This window comes from Crinia signifera, unplaced genomic scaffold (genome assembly GCF_055691185.1).
Source record: "Crinia signifera unplaced genomic scaffold, ASM5569118v1 HAP2_SCAFFOLD_222, whole genome shotgun sequence".
Lineage (NCBI taxonomy): Eukaryota > Metazoa > Chordata > Amphibia > Anura > Myobatrachidae > Crinia > Crinia signifera.
The window spans coordinates 177,090-187,814 of NW_028142115.1; the positions used below are offsets into that span (position 1 = coordinate 177,090).

At 38.9% G+C, this 10,725-nt stretch overlaps 23 non-coding genes across 23 annotated transcripts; all 23 read right to left on the bottom strand.

Moving 5' to 3' along the window:
- Positions 1-270: 270 nt before the first annotated feature.
- On the bottom strand, positions 271-389 carry LOC146054244 (5S ribosomal RNA). Its single transcript, XR_014468168.1, has one exon. It is a non-coding gene; the product is annotated as a 5S ribosomal RNA (ribosomal RNA).
- A 344-nt stretch (positions 390-733) lies between these two features.
- On the bottom strand, positions 734-852 carry LOC146053994 (5S ribosomal RNA). The gene has a single exon (XR_014467986.1). It is a non-coding gene; the product is annotated as a 5S ribosomal RNA (ribosomal RNA).
- A 346-nt stretch (positions 853-1,198) lies between these two features.
- On the bottom strand, positions 1,199-1,317 carry LOC146054009 (5S ribosomal RNA). The gene has a single exon (XR_014467999.1). It is a non-coding gene; the product is annotated as a 5S ribosomal RNA (ribosomal RNA).
- Positions 1,318-1,661: 344 nt separating this feature from the next.
- On the bottom strand, positions 1,662-1,780 carry LOC146053995 (5S ribosomal RNA). Its single transcript, XR_014467987.1, has one exon. It is a non-coding gene; the product is annotated as a 5S ribosomal RNA (ribosomal RNA).
- Positions 1,781-2,126: 346 nt separating this feature from the next.
- LOC146053884 (5S ribosomal RNA) lies at positions 2,127-2,245 on the bottom strand. Its single transcript, XR_014467886.1, has one exon. It is a non-coding gene; the product is annotated as a 5S ribosomal RNA (ribosomal RNA).
- A 344-nt stretch (positions 2,246-2,589) lies between these two features.
- Positions 2,590-2,708, bottom strand: LOC146054101 (5S ribosomal RNA). The gene has a single exon (XR_014468083.1). It is a non-coding gene; the product is annotated as a 5S ribosomal RNA (ribosomal RNA).
- Positions 2,709-3,054: 346 nt separating this feature from the next.
- LOC146054016 (5S ribosomal RNA) lies at positions 3,055-3,173 on the bottom strand. Its single transcript, XR_014468006.1, has one exon. It is a non-coding gene; the product is annotated as a 5S ribosomal RNA (ribosomal RNA).
- Positions 3,174-3,518: 345 nt separating this feature from the next.
- Positions 3,519-3,637, bottom strand: LOC146054251 (5S ribosomal RNA). Its single transcript, XR_014468174.1, has one exon. It is a non-coding gene; the product is annotated as a 5S ribosomal RNA (ribosomal RNA).
- A 345-nt stretch (positions 3,638-3,982) lies between these two features.
- Positions 3,983-4,101, bottom strand: LOC146054245 (5S ribosomal RNA). The gene has a single exon (XR_014468169.1). It is a non-coding gene; the product is annotated as a 5S ribosomal RNA (ribosomal RNA).
- A 344-nt stretch (positions 4,102-4,445) lies between these two features.
- Positions 4,446-4,564, bottom strand: LOC146053996 (5S ribosomal RNA). The gene has a single exon (XR_014467988.1). It is a non-coding gene; the product is annotated as a 5S ribosomal RNA (ribosomal RNA).
- A 346-nt stretch (positions 4,565-4,910) lies between these two features.
- LOC146054010 (5S ribosomal RNA) lies at positions 4,911-5,029 on the bottom strand. The gene has a single exon (XR_014468000.1). It is a non-coding gene; the product is annotated as a 5S ribosomal RNA (ribosomal RNA).
- Positions 5,030-5,373: 344 nt separating this feature from the next.
- Positions 5,374-5,492, bottom strand: LOC146053998 (5S ribosomal RNA). The gene has a single exon (XR_014467989.1). It is a non-coding gene; the product is annotated as a 5S ribosomal RNA (ribosomal RNA).
- A 346-nt stretch (positions 5,493-5,838) lies between these two features.
- LOC146054137 (5S ribosomal RNA) lies at positions 5,839-5,957 on the bottom strand. Its single transcript, XR_014468116.1, has one exon. It is a non-coding gene; the product is annotated as a 5S ribosomal RNA (ribosomal RNA).
- A 345-nt stretch (positions 5,958-6,302) lies between these two features.
- LOC146054017 (5S ribosomal RNA) lies at positions 6,303-6,421 on the bottom strand. Its single transcript, XR_014468007.1, has one exon. It is a non-coding gene; the product is annotated as a 5S ribosomal RNA (ribosomal RNA).
- A 344-nt stretch (positions 6,422-6,765) lies between these two features.
- LOC146053999 (5S ribosomal RNA) lies at positions 6,766-6,884 on the bottom strand. Its single transcript, XR_014467990.1, has one exon. It is a non-coding gene; the product is annotated as a 5S ribosomal RNA (ribosomal RNA).
- Positions 6,885-7,230: 346 nt separating this feature from the next.
- Positions 7,231-7,349, bottom strand: LOC146053885 (5S ribosomal RNA). The gene has a single exon (XR_014467887.1). It is a non-coding gene; the product is annotated as a 5S ribosomal RNA (ribosomal RNA).
- Positions 7,350-7,693: 344 nt separating this feature from the next.
- On the bottom strand, positions 7,694-7,812 carry LOC146054102 (5S ribosomal RNA). The gene has a single exon (XR_014468084.1). It is a non-coding gene; the product is annotated as a 5S ribosomal RNA (ribosomal RNA).
- A 346-nt stretch (positions 7,813-8,158) lies between these two features.
- On the bottom strand, positions 8,159-8,277 carry LOC146054081 (5S ribosomal RNA). Its single transcript, XR_014468065.1, has one exon. It is a non-coding gene; the product is annotated as a 5S ribosomal RNA (ribosomal RNA).
- A 345-nt stretch (positions 8,278-8,622) lies between these two features.
- On the bottom strand, positions 8,623-8,741 carry LOC146054247 (5S ribosomal RNA). Its single transcript, XR_014468171.1, has one exon. It is a non-coding gene; the product is annotated as a 5S ribosomal RNA (ribosomal RNA).
- A 345-nt stretch (positions 8,742-9,086) lies between these two features.
- LOC146054248 (5S ribosomal RNA) lies at positions 9,087-9,205 on the bottom strand. The gene has a single exon (XR_014468172.1). It is a non-coding gene; the product is annotated as a 5S ribosomal RNA (ribosomal RNA).
- A 344-nt stretch (positions 9,206-9,549) lies between these two features.
- LOC146054138 (5S ribosomal RNA) lies at positions 9,550-9,668 on the bottom strand. The gene has a single exon (XR_014468117.1). It is a non-coding gene; the product is annotated as a 5S ribosomal RNA (ribosomal RNA).
- A 346-nt stretch (positions 9,669-10,014) lies between these two features.
- Positions 10,015-10,133, bottom strand: LOC146054061 (5S ribosomal RNA). The gene has a single exon (XR_014468047.1). It is a non-coding gene; the product is annotated as a 5S ribosomal RNA (ribosomal RNA).
- Positions 10,134-10,477: 344 nt separating this feature from the next.
- LOC146054000 (5S ribosomal RNA) lies at positions 10,478-10,596 on the bottom strand. Its single transcript, XR_014467991.1, has one exon. It is a non-coding gene; the product is annotated as a 5S ribosomal RNA (ribosomal RNA).
- Positions 10,597-10,725: the final 129 nt, after the last annotated feature.

Genomic DNA, 10,725 nt, shown 5'->3' on the forward strand with positions numbered 1-10,725 from the left:
GGCTTACTGAAAAAAATCATGTGTTGGTAATGTAAAAAGACCTACAGGACATAATATTAGCAGGTGGTCTCAAATTAAACAACTAAAGAAGCTCAACACTGTTTAGCTGCCAAATGCAGTTGGAATTGGGCCGAAACAGTGTGGCAAGTCTTTAGGTGATGGCTATTGTGTCTGTTTGACCTCTCCCAAATGTCTGTATTGGCAATAAAAAGAAAAAGTTTCCAATTTAAATAGCTAGAGAATAAAAACAATTTGCCAGTAATGGGAAAAAACCTACAGCACCTGGTGTTCCCATGTGGTCTCCCACCCAAGTACTAACCAGGCCCAACACTGCTTAGCTTCCAAGATCAGACGAGATTGGGCGTATCCAATGTGGTATGGCTGTAGGTGAGATACAGTCACTTTTTTGCCTTCTTCTACTTCTATAACCAGGTATTCTAATAAAAAAGTTTGCTAACTGTATTGGCTTACTTAAAAAAATCATGTGTTGGTAATGTAAAAAGACCTACAGGACATAATATTAGCAGGTGGTCTCAAATTAAACTACTAAAGAGGCTCAACACTGTTTAGCTGCCAAAAGCAGTTGTAATTGGGCCGAAACAGTGTGGTAAGTCTTTAGGTGATGGCTATTGTGTCTGTTTGACCTCTCCCAAATGTCTGTATTGGCAATAAAAAGAAAAGTGTCCAATTTAAATAGCTAGAGAATAAAAACAATTTACCAGTAATGGGAAAAAACCTACAGCACCTGGTGTTCCCATGTGGTCTCCCACCCAAGTACTAACTAGGCCCAACACTGCTTAGCTTCCAAGATCAGACGAGATTGGGCGTATCCAATGTGGTATGGCTGTAGGTGAGATACAGCCACTTTTTTGTCCTCTTCTACTTCTATAACCAGGCAAGCTAATAAAAAAGTTTCCTAACATTAATGGCTTACTGAAAAAAATAATGTGTTGGTAATGTAAAAAGACCTACAGGACATAATATTAGCAGGTGGTCTTAAATTAAACCACTAATGAGGCTCAACACTGTTTAGCTGCCAAAAGCAGTTGGAATTGGGCCGAAAAAGTGTGGTAAGTCTTTAGGTGATGGCTATTGTGTCTGTTTCACCTCTCTTTAAATGTCTGTATTGGCAATAAAAAGAAAAAGTTTCCAATTTAAACAGCTAGAGAATAAAAACAATTTGCCAGTAATGGGAAAAAACCTACAGCACCTGGTGTTCCCATGTGGTCTCCCACCCAAGTACTAACCAGGCCCAACACTGCTTAGCTTCCAAGATCAGACGAGATTGGGTGTATCCAATGTGGTATGGATGTAGATGAGATACAAGCAATTTTTTGCCCTCTTCTACTTCTATCTAAAGGTAAGCTAATAAAAAAGTTTCCTAACTGTATTGGCTTACTGAAAAAAATCATGTGTTGGTAATGTAAAAAGAACTACAGGACATAATATAAGCAGGTGGTCTCAAATTAAACTACTAAAGAGGCTCAACACTATTTAGCTGCCAAAAGCAGTTGGAATTGGGCCGAAACAGTGTGGTAAGTCTTTAGGTGATGGCTATTGTGTCTGTTTGACCTCTCCCAAATGTCTGTATTGGCAATAAAAAGAAAAGTGTCCAATTTAAATAGCTAGAGAATAAAAACAATTTACCAGTAATGGGAAAAAACCTACAGCACCTGGTGTTCCCATGTGGTCTCCCACCCAAGTACTAACTAGGCCCAACACTGCTTAGCTTCCAAGATCAGACGAGATTGGGCGTATCCAATGTGGTATGGCTGTAGGTGAGATACAGCCACTTTTTTGTCCTCTTCTACTTCTATAACCAGGCAAGCTAATAAAAAAGTTTCCTAACATTAATGGCTTACTGAAAAAAATAATGTGTTGGTAATGTAAAAAGAACTACAGGACATAATATTAGCAGGTGGTCTCAAATTAAACCACTAATGAGGCTCAACACTGTTTAGCTGCCAAAAGCAGTTGGAATTGGGCCGAAAAAGTGTGGTAAGTCTTTAGGTGATGGCTATTGTGTCTGTTTCACCTCTCTTTAAATGTCTGTATTGGCAATAAAAAGAAAAAGTTTCCAATTTAAACAGCTAGAGAATAAAAACAATTTGCCAGTAATGTGAAAAAACCTACAGCACCTGGTGTTCCCATGTGGTCTCCCACCCAAGTACTAACCAGGCCCCACACTGCTTAGCTTCCAAGATCAGACGAGATTGGGCGTATCCAATGTGGTATGGCTGTAGGTGAGATACAATCACTTTTTTGCCCACTTCTACTTCTATAACCAGGTAAGCTAATAAAAAAGTTTCCTTACTGTATTGGCTTACTTAAAAAAATCATGTGTTGGTAATGTAAAAAGACCTACAGGACATAATATTAGCAGGTGGTCTCAAATTAAACTACTAAAGAGGCTCAACACTGTTTAGCTGCCAAAAGCAGTTGTAATTGGGCCGAAACAGTGTGGTAAGTCTTTAGGTGATGGCTATTGTGTCTGTTTGACCTCTCCCAAATGTCTGTATTGGCAATAAAAAGAAAAGTGTCCAATTTAAATAGCTAGAGAATAAAAACAATTTACCAGTAATGGGAAAAAACCTACAGCACCTGGTGTTCCCATGTGGTCTCCCACCCAAGTACTAACTAGGCCCAACACTGCTTAGCTTCCAAGAGCAGACGAGATTGGGCGTATCCAATGTGGTATGGCTGTAGGTGAGATACAGCCACTTTTTTGTCCTCTTCTACTTCTATAACCAGGCAAGCTAATAAAAAAGTTTCCTAACATTAATGGCTTACTGAAAAAAATAATGTGTTGGTAATGTAAAAAGAACTACAGGACATAATATTAGCAGGTGGTCTCAAATTAAACCACTAATGAGGCTCAACACTGTTTAGCTGCCAAAAGCAGTTGGAATTGGGCCGAAAAAGTGTGGTAAGTCTTTAGGTGATGGCTATTGTGTCTGTTTCACCTCTCTTTAAATGTCTGTATTGGCAATAAAAAGAAAAAGTTTCCAATTTAAACAGCTAGAGAATAAAAACAATTTGCCAGTAATGTGAAAAAACCTACAGCACCTGGTGTTCCCATGTGGTCTCCCACCCAAGTACTAACCAGGCCCAACACTGCTTAGCTTCCAAGATCAGACGAGATTGGGCGTATCCAATGTGGTATGGATGTAGGTGAGATACAGGAAATTTTTTGCCCTCTTCTATTTCTATCTAAAGGTAAGCTAATAAAAAAGTTTCCTAACTGTATTGGCTTACTGAAAAAAATCATGTGTTTGTAATGTAAAAAGAACTACAGGACATAATATTAGCAGGTGGTCTCAAATTAAACTACTAAAGAGGCTCAACACTATTTAGCTGCCAAAAGCAGTTGGAATTGGGCCGAAACAGTGTGGTAAGTCTTTAGGTGATGGCTATTGTGTCTGTTTGACCTCTCCCAAATGTCTGTATTGGCAATAAAAAGAAAAAGTTTCCAATTTAAATAGCTAGAGAATAAAAACAATTTGCCAGTAATGGGAAAAAACCTACAGCACCTGGTGTTCCCATGTGGTCTCCCACCCAAGTACTAACCAGGCCCAGCACTGCTTAGCTTCCAAGATCAGACGAGATTGGGCGTATCCAATGTGGTATGGCTGTAGGTGAGATACAGACACTTTTTTGCCTTCTTCTACTTCTATAACCAGGTAAGCTAATTAAAAAGTTTGCTAACTGTATTGGCTTACTGAAAAAAATCATGTGTTGGTAATGTAAAAAGACCTACAGGACATAATATTAGCAGGTGGTCTCAAATTAAACAACTAAAGAAGCTCAACACTGTTTAGCTGCCAAATGCAGTTGGAATTGGGCCGAAACAGTGTGGCAAGTCTTTAGGTGATGGCTATTGTGTCTGTTTGACCTCTCCCAAATGTCTGTATTGGCAATAAAAAGAAAAAGTTTCCAATTTAAATAGCTAGAGAATAAAAACAATTTGCCAGTAATGGGAAAAAACCTACAGCACCTGGTGTTCCCATGTGGTCTCCCACCCAAGTACTAACCAGGCCCAACACTGCTTAGCTTCCAAGATCAGACGAGATTGGGCGTATCCAATGTGGTATGGCTGTAGGTGAGATACAGTCACTTTTTTGCCTTCTTCTACTTCTATAACCAGGTATTCTAATAAAAAAGTTTGCTAACTGTATTGGCTTACTTAAAAAAATCATGTGTTGGTAATGTAAAAAGACCTACAGGACATAATATTAGCAGGTGGTCTCAAATTAAACTACTAAAGAGGCTCAACACTGTTTAGCTGCCAAAAGCAGTTGTAATTGGGCCGAAACAGTGTGGTAAGTCTTTAGGTGATGGCTATTGTGTCTGTTTGACCTCTCCCAAATGTCTGTATTGGCAATAAAAAGAAAAGTGTCCAATTTAAATAGCTAGAGAATAAAAACAATTTACCAGTAATGGGAAAAAACCTACAGCACCTGGTGTTCCCATGTGGTCTCCCACCCAAGTACTAACTAGGCCCAACACTGCTTAGCTTCCAAGATCAGACGAGATTGGGCGTATCCAATGTGGTATGGCTGTAGGTGAGATACAGCCACTTTTTTGTCCTCTTCTACTTCTATAACCAGGCAAGCTAATAAAAAAGTTTCCTAACATTAATGGCTTACTGAAAAAAATAATGTGTTGGTAATGTAAAAAGACCTACAGGACATAATATTAGCAGGTGGTCTCAAATTAAACCACTAATGAGGCTCAACACTGTTTAGCTGCCAAAAGCAGTTGGAATTGGGCCGAAAAAGTGTGGTAAGTCTTTAGGTGATGGCTATTGTGTCTGTTTCACCTCTCTTTAAATGTCTGTATTGGCAATAAAAAGAAAAAGTTTCCAATTTAAACAGCTAGAGAATAAAAACAATTTGCCAGTAATGGGAAAAAACCTACAGCACCTGGTGTTCCCATGTGGTCTCCCACCCAAGTACTAACCAGGCCCAACACTGCTTAGCTTCCAAGATCAGACGAGATTGGGTGTATCCAATGTGGTATGGATGTAGATGAGATACAAGCAATTTTTTGCCCTCTTCTACTTCTATCTAAAGGTAAGCTAATAAAAAAGTTTCCTAACTGTATTGGCTTACTGAAAAAAATCATGTGTTGGTAATGTAAAAAGAACTACAGGACATAATATAAGCAGGTGGTCTCAAATTAAACTACTAAAGAGGCTCAACACTATTTAGCTGCCAAAAGCAGTTGGAATTGGGCCGAAACAGTGTGGTAAGTCTTTAGGTGATGGCTATTGTGTCTGTTTGACCTCTCCCAAATGTCTGTATTGGCAATAAAAAGAAAAGTGTCCAATTTAAATAGCTAGAGAATAAAAACAATTTACCAGTAATGGGAAAAAACCTACAGCACCTGGTGTTCCCATGTGGTCTCCCACCCAAGTACTAACTAGGCCCAACACTGCTTAGCTTCCAAGATCAGACGAGATTGGGCGTATCCAATGTGGTATGGCTGTAGGTGAGATACAGCCACTTTTTTGTCCTCTTCTACTTCTATAACCAGGCAAGCTAATAAAAAAGTTTCCTAACATTAATGGCTTACTGAAAAAAATAATGTGTTGGTAATGTAAAAAGACCTACAGGACATAATATTAGCAGGTGGTCTCAAATTAAACCACTAATGAGGCTCAACACTGTTTAGCTGCCAAAAGCAGTTGGAATTGGGCCGAAAAAGTGTGGTAAGTCTTTAGGTGATGGCTATTGTGTCTGTTTCACCTCTCTTTAAATGTCTGTATTGGCAATAAAAAGAAAAAGTTTCCAATTTAAACAGCTAGAGAATAAAAACAATTTGCCACTAATGGGAAAAAACCTACAGCACCTGGTGTTCCCATGTGGTCTCCTACCCAAGTACTAACCAGGCCCAACACTGCTTAGCTTCCAAGATCAGACGAGATTGGGCGTATCCAATGTGGTATGGATGTAGATGAGATGCAAGCAATTTTTTGCCCTCTTCTACTTCTATCTAAAGGTAAGCTAATAAAAAAGTTTCCTAACTGTATTGGCTTACTGAAAAAAATCATGTGTTGGTAATGTAAAAAGAACTACAGGACATAATATTAGCAGGTGGTCTCAAATTAAACTACTAAAGAGGCTCAACACTATTTAGCTGCCAAAAGCAGTTGGAATTGGGCCGAAACAGTGTGGTAAGTCTTTAGGTGATGGCTATTGTGTCTGTTTGACCTCTCCCAAATGTCTGTATTGGCAATAAAAAGAAAAAGTTTCCAATTTAAATAGCTAGAGAATAAAAACAATTTGCCAGTAATGGGAAAAAACCTACAGCACCTGGTGTTCCCATGTGGTCTCCCACCCTAGTACTAACCAGGCCCAACACTGCTTAGCTTCCAAGATCAGACGAGATTGGGCGTATCCAATGTCGTATGGCTGTAGGTGAGATACAGTCACTTTTTTGCCTTCTTCTACTTCTATTACCAGGTAAGCTAATAAAAAAGTTTGCTAACTGTATTGGCTTACTGAAAAAAATCATGTGTTGGTAATGTAAAAAGATCTACAGGACATAATATTAGCAGGTGGTCTCAAATTAAACTACTAAAGAGGCTCAACACTATTTAGCTGCCAAAAGCAGTTGGAATTGGGCCGAAACAGTGTGGTAAGTCTTTAGGTGATGGCTATTGTGTCTGTTTGACCTCTCCCAAATGTCTGTATTGGCAATAAAAAGAAAAGTGTCCAATTTAAATAGCTAGAGAATAAAAACAATTTACCAGTAATGGGAAAAAACCTACAGCACCTGGTGTTCCCATGTGGTCTCCCACCCAAGTACTAACTAGGCCCAACACTGCTTAGCTTCCAAGATCAGACGAGATTGGGCGTATCCAATGTGGTATGGCTGTAGGTGAGATACAGCCACTTTTTTGTCCTCTTCTACTTCTATAACCAGGCAAGCTAATAAAAAAGTTTCCTAACATTAATGGCTTACTGAAAAAAATAATGTGTTGGTAATGTAAAAAGAACTACAGGACATAATATTAGCAGGTGGTCTCAAATTAAACCACTAATGAGGCTCAACACTGTTTAGCTGCCAAAAGCAGTTGGAATTGGGCCGAAAAAGTGTGGTAAGTCTTTAGGTGATGGCTATTGTGTCTGTTTCACCTCTCTTTAAATGTCTGTATTGGCAATAAAAAGAAAAAGTTTCCAATTTAAACAGCTAGAGAATAAAAACAATTTGCCAGTAATGTGAAAAAACCTACAGCACCTGGTGTTCCCATGTGGTCTCCCACCCAAGTACTAACCAGGCCCCACACTGCTTAGCTTCCAAGATCAGACGAGATTGGGCGTATCCAATGTGGTATGGCTGTAGGTGAGATACAATCACTTTTTTGCCCACTTCTACTTCTATAACCAGGTAAGCTAATAAAAAAGTTTCCTTACTGTATTGGCTTACTTAAAAAAATCATGTGTTGGTAATGTAAAAAGACCTACAGGACATAATATTAGCAGGTGGTCTCAAATTAAACTACTAAAGAGGCTCAACACTGTTTAGCTGCCAAAAGCAGTTGTAATTGGGCCGAAACAGTGTGGTAAGTCTTTAGGTGATGGCTATTGTGTCTGTTTGACCTCTCCCAAATGTCTGTATTGGCAATAAAAAGAAAAGTGTCCAATTTAAATAGCTAGAGAATAAAAACAATTTACCAGTAATGGGAAAAAACCTACAGCACCTGGTGTTCCCATGTGGTCTCCCACCCAAGTACTAACTAGGCCCAACACTGCTTAGCTTCCAAGAGCAGACGAGATTGGGCGTATCCAATGTGGTATGGCTGTAGGTGAGATACAGCCACTTTTTTGTCCTCTTCTACTTCTATAACCAGGCAAGCTAATAAAAAAGTTTCCTAACATTAATGGCTTACTGAAAAAAATAATGTGTTGGTAATGTAAAAAGAACTACAGGACATAATATTAGCAGGTGGTCTCAAATTAAACCACTAATGAGGCTCAACACTGTTTAGCTGCCAAAAGCAGTTGGAATTGGGCCGAAAAAGTGTGGTAAGTCTTTAGGTGATGGCTATTGTGTCTGTTTCACCTCTCTTTAAATGTCTGTATTGGCAATAAAAAGAAAAAGTTTCCAATTTAAACAGCTAGAGAATAAAAACAATTTGCCAGTAATGTGAAAAAACCTACAGCACCTGGTGTTCCCATGTGGTCTCCCACACAAGTACTAACCAGGCCCAACACTGCTTAGCTTCCAAGATCAGACGAGATTGGGCGTATCCAATGTGGTATGGATGTAGGTGAGATACAGGCAATTTTTTGCCCTCTTCTATTTCTATCTAAAGGTAAGCTAATAAAAAAGTTTCCTAACTGTATTGGCTTACTGAAAAAAATCATGTGTTGGTAATGTAAAAAGAACTACAGGACATAATATTAGCAGGTGGTCTCAAATTAAACTACTAAAGAGGCTCAACACTATTTAGCTGCCAAAAGCAGTTGGAATTGGGCCGAAACAGTGTGGTAAGTCTTTAAGTGATGGCTATTGTGTCTGTTTGACCTCTCCCAAATGTCTGTATTGGCAATAAAAAGAAAAAGTTTCCAATTTAAATAGCTAGAGAATAAAAACAATTTGCCAGTAATGGGAAAAAACCTACAGCACCTGGTGTTCCCATGTGGTCTCCCACCCAAGTACTAACCAGGCCCAACACTGCTTAGCTTCCAAGATCAGACGAGATTGGGCGTATCCAATGTGGTATGGCTGTAGGTGAGATACAGACACTTTTTTGCCTTCTTCTACTTCTATAACCAGGTAAGCTAATTAAAAAGTTTGCTAACTGTATTGGCTTACTGAAAAAAATCATGTGTTGGTAATGTAAAAAGACCTACAGGACATAATATTAGCAGGTGGTCTCAAATTAAACAACTAAAGAAGCTCAACACTGTTTAGCTGCCAAATGCAGTTGGAATTGGGCCGAAACAGTGTGGCAAGTCTTTAGGTGATGGCTATTGTGTCTGTTTGACCTCTCCCAAATGTCTGTATTGGCAATAAAAAGAAAAAGTTTCCAATTTAAATAGCTAGAGAATAAAAACAATTTGCCAGTAATGGGAAAAAACCTACAGCACCTGGTGTTCCCATGTGGTCTCCCACCCAAGTACTAACCAGGCCCAACACTGCTTAGCTTCCAAGATCAGACGAGATTGGGCGTATCCAATGTGGTATGGCTGTAGGTGAGATACAGTCACTTTTTTGCCTTCTTCTACTTCTATAACCAGGTATTCTAATAAAAAAGTTTGCTAACTGTATTGGCTTACTTAAAAAAATCATGTGTTGGTAATGTAAAAAGACCTACAGGACATAATATTAGCAGGTGGTCTCAAATTAAACTACTAAAGAGGCTCAACACTGTTTAGCTGCCAAAAGCAGTTGTAATTGGGCCGAAACAGTGTGGTAAGTCTTTAGGTGATGGCTATTGTGTCTGTTTGACCTCTCCCAAATGTCTGTATTGGCAATAAAAAGAAAAGTGTCCAATTTAAATAGCTAGAGAATAAAAACAATTTACCAGTAATGGGAAAAAACCTACAGCACTTGATGTTCCCATGTGGTCTCCCACCCAAGTACTAACTAGGCCCAACACTGCTTAGCTTCCAAGATCAGACGAGATTGGGCGTATCCAATGTGGTATGGCTGTAGGTGAGATACAGCCACTTTTTTGTCCTCTTCTACTTCTATAACCAGGCAAGCTAATAAAAAAGTTTCCTAACATTAATGGCTTACTGAAAAAAATAATGTGTTGGTAATGTAAAAAGACCTACAGGACATAATATTAGCAGGTGGTCTCAAATTAAACCACTAATGAGGCTCAACACTGTTTAGCTGCCAAAAGCAGTTGGAATTGGGCCGAAAAAGTGTGGTAAGTCTTTAGGTGATGGCTATTGTGTCTGTTTCACCTCTCTTTAAATGTCTGTATTGGCAATAAAAAGAAAAAGTTTCCAATTTAAACAGCTAGAGAATAAAAACAATTTGCCAGTAATGGGAAAAAACCTACAGCACCTGGTGTTCCCATGTGGTCTCCCACCCAAGTACTAACCAGGCCCAACACTGCTTAGCTTCCAAGATCAGACGAGATTGGGCGTATCCAATGTGGTATGGATGTAGATGAGATACAAGCAATTTTTTGCCCTCTTCTACTTCTATCTAAAGGTAAGCTAATAAAAAAGTTTCCTAACTGTATTGGATTACTGAAAAAAATCATGTGTTGGTAATGTAAAAAGAACTACAGGACATAATATTAGCAGGTGGTCTCAAATTAAACTACTAAAGAGGCTCAACACTATTTAGCTGCCAAAAGCAGTTGGAATTGGGCCGAAACAGTGTGGTAAGTCTTTAGGTGATGGCTATTGTGTCTGTTTGACCTCTCCCAAATGTCTGTATTGGCAATAAAAAGAAAAGTGTCCAATTTAAATAGCTAGAGAATAAAAACAATTTACCAGTAATGGGAAAAAACCTACAGCACCTGGTGTTCCCATGTGGTCTCCCACCCAAGTACTAACTAGGCCCAACACTGCTTAGCTTCCAAGATCAGACGAGATTGGGCGTATCCAATGTGGTATGGCTGTAGGTGAGATACAGCCACTTTTTTGTCCTCTTCTACTTCTATAACCAGGCAAGCTAATAAAAAAGTTTCCTAACATTAATGGCTTACTGAAATAAATAATGTGTTGGTAATGTAAAAAGAACTACAGGACATAA